The following is a 13,132-nucleotide window of genomic DNA, read 5'->3' on the forward strand; positions in this document are numbered from 1 at the left end:
TGCTCCACCGCTCCTCTTTTTCCACCCTCCCTTTTCTTTTTTCAACGTTGTAAACCCGAGAACATCAAGCAACCATTCCTGCTCCGATGAAACTCATGTCTCCATTATAGCCACAATATTGTAGATCCAAGTACTGATCCTTACTCTAAGTTCGTCACTCTTATTTCTGACACCCCATCGATGGAGTCCGTAGATCGAAAATAAGCTTCACTGACGGTCTGTGCGGTTAGCACCACCTTCTATATCTTTTTTTTTAAGGTCCTGGATACAACAGATGCAATGCCAGTCCTTTATAGCATACTATATACTATTGGATAATATGCTGCGAATGGTGCATCTGTAGAAGTTCCTGGGGATCCTTCGGGCCATTTCAATTTTATTCAGCTGCCTGAGGATGAAGACTCTAGGATCGAAGTGGCAACTCCATGACAGTGTCATTCATTGCCACTCCATGAAACCTAATGCTATCCACCGTTTCAATCTCAGTTCCATTGTTGGAGATGGCGGAATGCCCTCCTCCTTACTTTTGAAGTAAATGGTTAACTGTTTAGTTTCACCAACGTTGAGATAGACGTTATCGACGACAACGAACCTCTATCTCCCTTCAGTATTTCAGTCGTCATATCACGTTTGCTATGCTGTTGTCGTCAGCGAACATGTCGACAGTGTTCATTTGGAATTTGGCAACACTTTCTTGAGTTTACAGTGAATACTTGTTGAGGATGCATCGTTGGGGAACTTCAGTGTTACGTGTTACTGTACTGGAGATGCAGTTACCTACCTTCACCAATTTGAGCCTTTGGGTCAGATAATTAAATATCGAGTTGCAGAGGGCATAGCCGTGACCAAGATCATGGAGTTTTGAGATCAGTTTGGAGGAGATAATGGTGTTGAAGGCGGAGCTGTAGTCGGTTAGTAGCAGTCCGCCAGCATTGTCCTTGATATTCCAGGGCAAGGCATACGACGTCCGCGGTGGAGCTGCAACAGTTGTAGACAAATTGTAGGGTATTGAGAAAAGACTGGAGTTGACGTGGGCCATGACCAGTCTATCGAATCATTTCATGCTTTTGGGAGTCAGCAACACTGGAAAGTAGTGAATTATGTAAGTTTTATGTGTTTTCTTAGGTGCGGTGATAGTAGTGGTCTTCTTGATACAGGTGGGAGAGGTTGAAAATGAGAGTGAATACATCTGGAAGTCAGTTCCTACAGGATCAGTGTGCCCAAGACCCTATCAGGCCTGGTCGGTTCCCTTTGTTTGACTCCCAAGAAGAGTGATGTCACATCTGCACATGACAAACTGGTTGTTTTTTGATTAAAATATGTTTGGAAAGTAGAACTGGTGAAGTGTTTCCATCACGATCAGAGGAGCTATCTGGCAAATGTGATGAGATGAATAAGGCAGTTGAAATGCGTATGCGCTACTGCCAGAATATCACAGACTTTGCATTTCAATCGAAGAAGGGAAATTCGTCAACAGTGCATTTATTTGAAAGTAACTTTGGTCGTTGGGATATTGAAAATAGACCAGATAAACAGCGGTCTTAGAGAACAAAATATTTTGGAGGATTTCAAGAATTTACTTCATGAAGCAGTGAGAACTCGTTTGACAGGGTGGACAATTAAGATTGCACGATTAAAACGGAATTGTGAGGTGGTGGTGTGCTGTTTAATAATTCAATATTGGCTTCCGACATCAATTTCAACTTGTGAGGGATTGAAATTGGAGAACAGAAAATCGTCAGATGTTAAGGGAATAAAATAATTCTTTGAACACAAGGAAAATAGGTTCTCACAAGTTAAAACGGGAAACCGGGAGGGGGAATGAGAAGTAAATGCTTAGATTTTTTTCGCTGCATTAATGAAAGCCACGCAAAGTAGTAGTGTTGTACGTCTTAAGAAAACAATGAGAGAACATAGAACATTACAGTGAGGCACAGGCCCTATAGCCCTCGATGTTGTGTCGACCTGTAGAACCAATCTGAAGACCATTATTCCTACAGTGTTCCATTTTCATTCAAATGTTTATCAAATGACCATTTAATAGCCCTTAAATGCGGCGAGTCTCCAATTTTTGCAGGCACAGCGTTGCATGCGCTGACTATTCTCTGAGAAAAGAGAACACCTCTATCATCTGTCGTACATGTATAATCGCTCAATTTGCAGCTCCATACCCTTGTGCTAGCCACCACCATCCAAGGAGAAAGGTTCTCACTGTCCACCGATTCTAACCCACTTTTTATCTTAAATAGAACATAGAACATAGAACAATACAGCACAGAACAGGCCCTTCGGCCCACGATGTTGTGCCGAACTTCTAACCTAGATTAAGTACCCATCCATGTACCTATCCAAATGCCGCTTAAAGGTCGCCAATGATTCCGACTCCACCACTCCCACGGGCAGCGCATTCCATGCCCCCACCACTCTCTGGGTAAAGAACCCACCCCTGACATCTCCCCTATACCTTCCACCCTTCACCTTAAATTTATGTCCCCTTGTAACACTCTGTTGTACCTGGGGAAAAAGTTTCTGACTGTCTACTCTATCTATTCCTCTGATCATCTTATAAACCTCTATCAAGTCACCCCTCATCCTTCGCCGTTCCAACGAGAAAAGGCCGAGAACTCTCAACCTATCCTCGTACGACTTCCTCTCCATTCCAGGCAACATCCTAGTAAATCTTCTCTGCACCCTCTCCAAAGCTTCCACATCTTTCCTATAGTGAGGCGACCAGAACTGCACACAGTACTCCAACTGTGGCCTAACCAAAGTCCTGTACAGCTGCAACATCACTTCACGACTCTTGAATTCAATCCCTCTGCTAATGAACGATAATACTCCATAGGCCTTCTTACAAACTCTATCCACCTGAGTGGCAACCTTCAAAGATCAATGTACATAGACCCCAAGATCCCTCTGTTCCTCCACCTGACTAAGAACCCTACCATTAACCCTGTATTCCGCATTCTTATTTGTTCTTCCAAAATGGACAACCTCACACTTGGCAGGGTTGAACTCCATCTGCCACTCCTCAGCCCAGCTCTGCATCATATCTAAGTCCCTCTGCAGCCGACAACAGCCCTCCTCACTGTCCACAACTCCACCTATCTTCGTATCATCTGCAAATTTACTGACCCACCCTTCGACTCCCTCATCTAAGTCATTAATAAAAATTACAAACAGCAGAGGACCCAGAACTGATCCCTGCGGAACTCCACTTGTAACTGGGCTCCAGGCTGAGTATTTACCATCTACCACCACTCTCTGCCTTCGACCGGTTAGCCAGTTTTCTATCCAATTGGCCAAATTTCCCTCTATCCCATGCCTCCTGACTTTCCGCATAAGCCTACCATGGGGAACCTTATCAAATGCCTTACTAAAATCCATGTACACTACATCCACTGCTCTTCCCTCATCCACATGCTTGGTCACCTCCTCGAAGAATTCAATAAGACTTGTAAGGCAAGACCTACCCTTCACAAATCCGTGCTGGCTGTCCCTAATCAAGCAGTGTCTTTCCAGATACTCATAAATCCTATCCCTCAGTACCATTTCCATTACTTTGCCTACCACAGAAGTAAGACTAACAGGCCTGTAATTCCCGGGGTTATCCCTATTCCCTTTTTTGAACAGGGGCACAACATTCGCTACTCTCCAGTCCCCTGGCACCACCCCCTTTGCCAGTGAAGACGAGAAGATCATTGCCAACGGTACTGCAATTTCCTCTCTTGCTTCCCACATAATCCTAGGATATATCCCGTCAGGCCCGGGGGACTTGTCTATCCTCAAGTTGTTCAAAATGTCCAACAGATCTTCCTTTCTAACAGGTATCTCTTCTAGCTTACCAGTCCATTTCACACTCTCCTCTTCTACAATACGGTCCCTCTCGTTCGTAAATACTGAAGAGAAGTACTTGTTCAAGACCTCTCCTATCTCTTCCGACTCAATACACAGTCTTCCACTACTGTCCTTGATCGGACCTACCCTCGTTCTCGTCATTCTCTGGTTTCTCACTTACGCATAAAATGCCTTGGGGTTATCCTTGATCCTATCCGCCAACGATTTTTCATGCCCTCTCTTAGCTCTCCTAATCCCTTTCTTCAGGTCCCTTCTGGCTATCCTGTATCCCTCCACTGCTCTGTCTGAATCCTGTTTCCTCAACCTTATGTAAGCCTCCTTCTTCCTCTTTACCAGACATTCAACCTCTCTCGTCAACCAAGGCTCCTTCACACGACCATTTCTTTCCTGCCTGATAGGTACATACATATCATGGACACGTCGTATCTGCTCTTTGAAAAAGTTCCACATTTCCACCACATCCTTCCCTGACAGCCTATGCTCCCAACGTATGCTCCTCAAATCCTGCCTTACAGCATCGTAATTTCCCTTCCCCCAATTATAAAATCTACCTTGTTGTGCGCACCTATCTCTCTCCATAACCAAGGTGAAAGTCACAGAATTGTGGTCACCATCACCAAAATGTTCACCCACTAACAAGCCCACCACTTGTCCCGGTTCATTACCGAGTACCAAATCCAATATGGCCTCCCCTCTGGTTGGACAATCTACATACTGCGTTAGAAAAGCTTCCTGGACACACTGCACAAACACCGCCCCATCCAATCTACTTGATCTAAAGAGCTTCCAATCAATATTTGGGAAGTTGAAGTCGCCCATGACTACGACCCTGTGGCTTCTGCACCTTTCCAAAATCTGTTTCCCAATCTGTTTCTCCACATCTCTGCTGCTATTGGGGGGCCTATAGTAAACACCCAACAAGGTGACTGCACCTTTCCTATTTCTGACTTCAGCCCATACTACCTCCAGAGGCAGATCCCCCTCAAACTTCCTTTCTGCAGCCGTTATACCATTTCTAATTAGCAATGCCACCCCCCCTCCTTTTTTCCCACCCTCCCTAATCTTACTGAAACACCTGTAACCAGGAACCTCCAACAGCCATTCCTGTCCCACATCTATCCACGTTTCCGTGATGGCCACAACATCGTAGTCCCAGGTACCGATCCACGCCTTAAGTTCACCCACCTTATTTCTGATACTCCTTGCGTTGATGTATACGCACTTGAGCCCATCTCTGTGTCCGCTAGTAGTCCCTGTCAGTGTCGATTAAGTCAACCTTCTTCTCTTTAATGAACACAGCCTCAAATCCCTCATAAGACCGTTCCTCCATAACAGGCCACAACCTAACAAATCTCCTCTGAACTCCTCTGAACCAAAGCTTCCACATCCTTCCACTAACTCGGTTACTAGAACAGTATGTAATAATCCTCGTGCGGCCAGATCAGAGTTTTGTGGAGCTACAACATGACCACGTGGCTCCGAAACGCAATCGCTATACCAAAAATAAAGACAACACTCACTATGCATTTTTAACTACCCTATCAAACTGGATGACAACTGTCAGGTATCTATGTGCATGGACACTGAGATCTCTCTCCGCTCATTTGAACTACCAAGAACCTTACCATTTGCCCATACTCTTTATTCCTGTTGCTCCTTCCGAAGTGAATGACCTTTCACTTTACCAGATGAAACTCCATTTTCACTCTCAGCCCAGTTCTGCACTTATCTATGTCCTTCCATTACCAACAATATCCTTCATCACTATCTACTCGTCCACCGACCTTAGTGCCGTCATCAACTTTATTAACAGATCCTTCATACGACCTCATATTGGTCATTAATAAAAATGGCAAACAGTGGTGGCCCGGAAACAGATCCTTGTGGTATGCCACTAGTAACTGAATTCCAGGATGAAGATTTCAAATAAACCAGCATGTTCTGCTTTCTTTCAGCTAACTAATCTCTAATACAAACCACAAAATCGACCACAATCATATAGCTTATGGAGCGCATAACTGCTGTAGATAAGCACCACATCACCCGATTTAACCTCAACCACAGGTTTGACCTCATTTTCAAAAAACTGAAGAAGATTTGTGAGGCACAGCCTATGGGAAAGATGTTTTGAAACTTTAATGGGTTCAGAAATTATTACAAGGACGTTGCCAGAGTTGGAGGATTTGAGCTCCAGGGAAAGGATGAATAGGTTGGGGCTGTTTTCCCTGAAGCTTTGGAGGCTGGGGGAGATCTTACATTGCTTTATATAATCATAAGGTGCTTGGATAGGGTAAATAGACAATGCCTCTTCCCTGGACAAGTCAAGAATAGAGGTCATAGGCATAGGGTGGGAGGAGAAAGATATAAAAAAGAAAGGCAAAAGTCACAAAAGTTGGAGTAAACAAGGTTCTAACATAGCTTTAGAGAATTACAGGATTTCTAGAAAGGAACTCATAAATGGACTGAGGAGAGCCAGGAGGGAGCACGAACAGGCTTGGCAGGAAGGATTAGGAAGAAATCAAAGGTATTTTATTCATACGTGAGGAATAAGGGAATGATCAGGGAGAAGGTCGGCCGGCTAGGGATAGCGTGGTGAACTTGTGCTTGGAGTCTGAGCAGATGGGTATGCCGTATATGAGTTGTTTTTTTTTTTTTTGCTTCAGTTTTCACGAAGGAAAGGGACCTTGTTGTGAATAGAACTTTGAGTAGCTGGGATACAGGCTTGAACAGATCAAGATTGGGGAAGGTGATGTGATGCAAATTTTGGCAATCATTAAGATTGATATGTCCCCAGGGACAGAATAGCTTTATCTTAGGTTGATCTGGGAATCGAGAAAGGAGGTTGGTAATCAGTTAGCTAAGATCTTTGCTTCCTCACTCTTCACGAGAGTTGTACAGGAGGATTGGAGGGGGCGAATGTTAATCCTCCTTTCAAGAATGGTAATTTGGAAAGCACTGGCAATTACATACCAGCCAGTCTTACGTCTGTGGTCAGAAAAGGTTTGGAAATAATTCTGAGGAATAGGATTTATGACTATTTGGAACAGCATAGCATGTTTAAAGGCAGTCAGCATGGCTTTGTGATGGACATGCCATGCCTCACAAATCTTATTGAGTTCTTTGAGGAGGTGACGACACTGGTCGTCCAAGATCAAGCAGTTGATGCATACGGACTTCAACAAGGCATTGGATGGGGAGGTTGAGGGGTGGGTGAGTAAATTGCCGATGGCCGTTAATTGTATCGAGGGATATTGCAGGCTGCAGCGCGACTTAGATAGCATGCAGAGCTGAGCTGAGAAATGGTAGATGGAGTTTAACCTGGATAAAGGAGAAGTGATGTATTTTGGTAGGTCGAACTTGAATGCTGAAAACCGGATTAAAGACTGGATTCTTGGCAGTGTGGAGGATCAGATACGTCAATGTTGCCACAGAAGTGGTTAGGGTCGACAAAAAAGCATGTGTTGCTTTGGCTTTCAATGATAGAGGGATCGAGTGTAATAGCCGTGAGATTTTGCTACAGCTGTACAAGTTTCTGGTGAGACCACTTTTGGAATATTGTGTCCAGTTCTGGTAGCTCTAATATAAGAATGGTACAGATGCCTTGGAGAGTATGCAAGAAGGTTTGCCAGGATGCTACCTGGACAGGAGGGCTTGTCTTACGAATGGAGGTGAACTAAGCTCAGATCTTCCTCTCTGGCGAGAAGTACGAAGAGACGTGCCCTGATCAAGGTATGCATGTAATAAAAGGCAAAGTTAGAGTCAATAGCCAGAGACATGTCCCCAGGGCAGGACTGACTGGCACGAGGTGTCATAGTTTTAAGATATTAGGAGGACTGTGTAGAGGAGACGACAGAGGTAGGTTCTTTACGGAGAGAACTGTGAATTTATGGAATACATTGCCAGCGGTAGTGGTGGAAGTAAAGTCATAGGGACACTTAAGTGACCTCTGGACATGGACATGGACGGCAATGAATTGACGGGTGAGTAGGTTAGGTTAATTTATTTCACATTAGGAATAATCCTCGCCACAACATCGTGGGCTGAAGGGTTTGTTCTGTTCTGCACATTTCTATGTTCTATTAGACCTCGGGGAAACGTTTTCACGCAGGATGTGGTGCATGTTGTGGAATGAACTGCCAGAGAAAGTGGTGGAGGCTAGTAACATTTCAACACTTAAAATGCATCTCAATGGGTATATGAATAGGAAGAGTTTGGAGGGATATGGGCCGGGTGCTAGCAGGTGGGACTTGATTGGATTGAGATATTTGGTCAGAATGGACAAGTTGGACCGAAGGGACTGTGTCCATGCTGTACATCTCTGTGTGTCTATATGTCTAAGACCTACCCTTCACAAAAACGTGTGGGCTATCACAAAACAACTCATTCCTCTCTGGATGATAATAAATATTATGTCTTATACCATTTTCCAATACTTTATCCACAACTGAAGAAATGCTCACTGATATAAAATTACCAGGTTTGTCTCTAATGCCCTTCTGTAGCAAGGCGGAAACATTTGCTATTCACCAGTCTTCTGGCATTATGCCTTTCGAGAATGGCGACTGAAAGATCAAAGCCGAAGGCTCTGCAATGTTCTCATTGGCTTCCCAGAAAATCACGGGATAAATCCCATCCGGCCCAGGGGACTTACGTTTTCCAGAATTGGGAAAATATCTTCATTGTGAATCTCAATCCCATCCAGTCTAATAGCCTGGATCTCAGCATTCTCTTCGACAATGTTGCCTTTTTCTCATGTAAATACTGACGAAAAGTATTTCTTCAGCACTCGCCGATCTCCTCGCATTCCATGCACAATTTTCCACTACTATATTTGTTTGGCCCTAAAGTTTCTTCTATTCATGATATACTGATAGAATGTTTTAGGATTTTCATTTATTCGAACTACCAACGACTTATTTCTCACCTTTTGGTTCTCCTTATTTCTTTCGTTAGGTCTTTACTTTTAACTCTCAAAGGCCCTATCTTAGCCTTCACATTTCAGCCTAATATAACCCGTGTTCTTCACCTTGACAAGAGGTTCAAATTCTTTAGTAAACTACGGCTTCGTCAATCGACCACTTCCCCCTTGACAGACAGGTATCTACTTACCAAAGACACGCAGTAGCTGTTCCTTGAATACGCTCCACATTTCAATTGTGCCCATACCCTACTGTTTCATTCCCCATACTATGCATACCAAATAGAATATACAATATACAATGTTACACCAAAACACAAGCCCCTCGGCCCTTGATTATGTGCCGATCTGCAAAATTCTTCTGATGCCCGTCGAATCTAAGCCAATTCATTATTATCCATATGTATGTCCAATGTCCATTTAAGTGCCGTTAATGTCGGCGAGTTTACTACTGTTGCACATCCCTACTAATCTCTGAGAAAAGAAACCACCCCGATATCGCTCCTAAATCTGTCACCCTTCAATTTAAGCTATGTCCCCTCTGTTAGCCTTCAGCATCCGAGGAAAAACGTTCTGTCTACCATGTCTAAACCTCTGACTACCTTAGTCCTTTCATGTAAGTCACCTATCAACTGTCATCTCTTCAACGAAAACAGCTTCAATTCCCTCACCCTTTCCTTAGACCTTCCTTCTACACCAAGCAACATCCTATTAATTCTTCTCTTTCTGAAGCGTCCACGCCATTCCAATAATGCAGTGACCAGAACTGCACGCAATACTCCTGGGGAGGCCTCACCAGTGTCGGGTGTATCTGAAGCATGACCTCGTGGTTCAGAATTTCAAGGCCCCTATCAATAAACGCAACGTACCACATGCCTTCTTCACAAGCTTATCAATCTGAGAGGCGATTTTCAGGCATTTATGCAACTGGACACCGAGACATCCCTGTTCGTCTACACTACCAAGAATTTTTGCCATTAGTCCAGTACTCTGCCTTCCTGTTAGTTTTTTTTGGAAATGAACTATCCCACACGTTGCTGCATCAAACTCCATTGTCCATTTCTCAGCCCAGCTCTGCGTCTTATCTATGTATTCCTTTTGTATTCCATAACACCTGTCTGCAGAGTTCACAAATCTGCCTACCTTAGTGTCACCTGCAAATTTATTAACCCATGCAGATATGCTAATCTCCAGATCATTTATAAAAATGAGAAACAGCAGTGACCTCAAAACATAGCCTTGCGGTACACCACTGTTAAGTGAGGTCCAGAATGACCCACTGTCTTCTATTAGCTAGCCAGTATCTGAACCAAACTGCTAAATCACCTTCAATCCTGCAACGCCGTAGTCCGCCATGTGGAACCTTAACAAACGCCTTATTGAGGTCCATATACACTAAATCTACCGCCTGACCTTCGTCCACCTGATTTGTCAACTCTTGAAGATCTAAATAAGGTTAGTGAGGCACGACCGACCCTGAAAAAATAACAAAAAACTTCCCTACTCGTGTCATAATTGTCTTTCCCTGAGCAATATCTCTTGTCCTGCATTGTATGCCTATCGCTTTCCTTTTGTAAAGTAAACTTAACGAATTGTGGTCACTATCACCAACGTGCTCATCTGCCTCCAAATATAATAGATGGCCAGGTTCCTTGCCTAGTACCAAATCTAAAGCATCCTCGCCCCTTGTTAGCTTGTCTACATACTGTGTATGGAAGCTATCCTGCACGCATTTGGGGGAAAAAACGTATCCATTTAACTTACTCAAACTATAGTATTTGTAGTCAATAGTTGGAAAGCTAAAGCCCACATACAAACTACCCTGTTACTCTCGGTCCTATCGAAACTCATTGTTGAAATCCTTTCCTCCACAGTTCTGGGATTTTTTGGATGCCTACACAAAACTCCAAACAGTTTGACCTGTCCTTTCCTGTTTCTAACCTCAGCCATACGACCTTAGTGCACAAGTCCCCTAAAGTCCTTTCTACTACCGTATTACTGTCCTTGACTAACAATCCCACATTTTCTGTTCTTTTACTGTCTTCTCTGTTCTAACTAAACCATCTAAATCGCGGAACCTGCAATAATGATTCTAGTCCCTGCTCTCTCCATTTCATTCTGAAATAGCGACAACATCCATGTTCCAGGTACTAACTCATGCTGCAATTTCACCTTCCTTTTTTCTTGATGCTTCAGGTGTTGAGGTAGACACACTTTAAACCGCGTTCCTGCTTAGCAGTGAAACCTTGCAGCCCAAAAACAATACTTTAGTTTTCACAACTCTCAACCTCATCAGCACAGAACAGGTCCTTCAGCCCACGCTGTGGTGTCGACCACTGATCCTCATGTAAGGTAAATCTAATGTCGGAACCCCCAACTTTCTGTGACCATATGCATGTCCAGCAGTCTCTTAAATATACCAAATGACCTAGCATCCACAACTGCTGCTGGCAACGCATTCCATGCTCTCACAGCTCTCTGCGTAAAGAACCCGCCTCTGACATCCCCTGGACACCTTCCGCCAAACAGCTTAAAACTATGACCACTTGTGTTAAGAATTTCTGCCCTGGGAAAAAGTCAATTATATCTATGCCTCTCATTATCTTGTCCACCTCAATTAAGTCCCCTCGCTTCCTTCTTTTTTCCAATGAAAATATCCGAGCTCGGTCAACTTCTCTTCGTAAGATAAGCCCTCCATTCCAGGCAGCATCCTAAGCATCCTAGTAAACCTCCTTTGAACCTTCTCCAACGTATCCACATCTTTTCTATAATAAGGCGACCAGAACTGGACATAGTATTCCAAGTGCGGTCGAACCAAAGTTTTATAGCGCTGCAACAAGATCTCACGGCTCTTAAACTCAATTCTCCTGTTAATGAGAGCCAATATTACAGCGTTGGAGAAAAGAACCGTTTCATTCAAAACCAACCCAATGAAGACAATAATTTAGCAAATTTGTAAAATTACGTTTGCCAGACTTGTCTTCTTTTTTCTTAGTTTAAAATGCACGATTTGCTGAAGACCGAAGTCGAAAGTAAAACACCGAAATTTCATCAGTATCTTCCAATCTGACTGCAAATAAGAGATTTACATACTTGTTCAGCAAATTTACAGCTAAACACAGTTTAGAATGATTTTAAACACATCGAAAAAGGCAATTCATTTAGAAAGAGCTTGCTATTCCCGCAAACCCCACCAAAAATCAAAAACAATGTATGATAACATCCCATAACCTGCTGACTTCATATGCAGCGAGTGCACGCAACAGCGGCTCCCCCAAAACCGCTTATGATAGCGGGAGTACGATGAACTTCAGTTCATTCGGGTAGTGGAGGGGATTATTGAGAAGAGGTACAGGGAACTACAATTTGAGTTTCCATTCCTCTGTTGAAGTAGTTTAAACCCTCCTGAAAAACATTAGAATATTTCTGGGCCAACGTTTTCGTACCTCTTTGTTCAGGTGTAGAGTACCCACCTACCACAGAATGAATCTTAATTATCCATTTCTCCGAAAGCTTCCTTCCACCACCGTCCTTGTAGCCATGTGTTCATCTCATTTCTTCCCCTATTCCTCACCTCGCTCTGACGTACCAAGGGCAACAAATCAGAGATAACAGCTTTGTTTGTTCTCGCACTCATATTTTAACTAAGTTCCATTACTTTCTGCCTTAAATCCCCATCCCTTTTCCTGCTGATGTCGTTAGCACCAATTTGGACCATGGCTTGGGGCTGCTGCACCTCCCCCTCAATGATACCAAAAAAATCGAAACATGATGAACGGTGGCGGCTGGGAGGCAACGCCCTAACCACGAGAGTCCGTCGTACCTAAAATACCTCATGATTGATCCCCTAACTATAGAACCCCAAAGAAAAATACTCTGCCCATCTCCTCCTTTCCCTTCTGAGCAACAGACACAGACTCTGTGCCAGGCATCCCTTCTCCAATGCTTACACCGGTAAATGCTCCCCCTCCCAACAATAGAATCCAAAACAATACGCTTTTTATTAAGTGAACTGTCACAGGGGTTCCCTGCACTGCCTGCCGGTTGCCTTTCTGTCCCCTGACTGTAACCCATCTGCCTTTCCTTCCACCTAAAGTGTGACTACTTCCCTGTACCTGCTCTTAACAATCCACTCCACTACCCGAATGAACTGAAGTTCATCGTGCCCCTGCTCCTAAAAGCGGTTTTCGAGGACCTGCAGTTGGGTGCACTTCCCGCAGATGAGGTCAGCAGGGACACTAGTGGTGATCCCTCCCTCCCATATTCTGCAGGAGGAACAGTGGGCATTAACTACCATGTCCACTAATCTAAGTTTAAAAGAGACTGCAGAAAAATAAAGTTATCTTACCAATCCAG

The sequence above is a fragment of the Chiloscyllium plagiosum genome, unplaced genomic scaffold (genome assembly GCF_037043375.1).
Source record: "Chiloscyllium plagiosum isolate Xiang-an unplaced genomic scaffold, Cpla_swu_hap1 HiC_scaffold_51, whole genome shotgun sequence".
NCBI classification, from domain to species: domain Eukaryota; kingdom Metazoa; phylum Chordata; class Chondrichthyes; order Orectolobiformes; family Hemiscylliidae; genus Chiloscyllium; species Chiloscyllium plagiosum.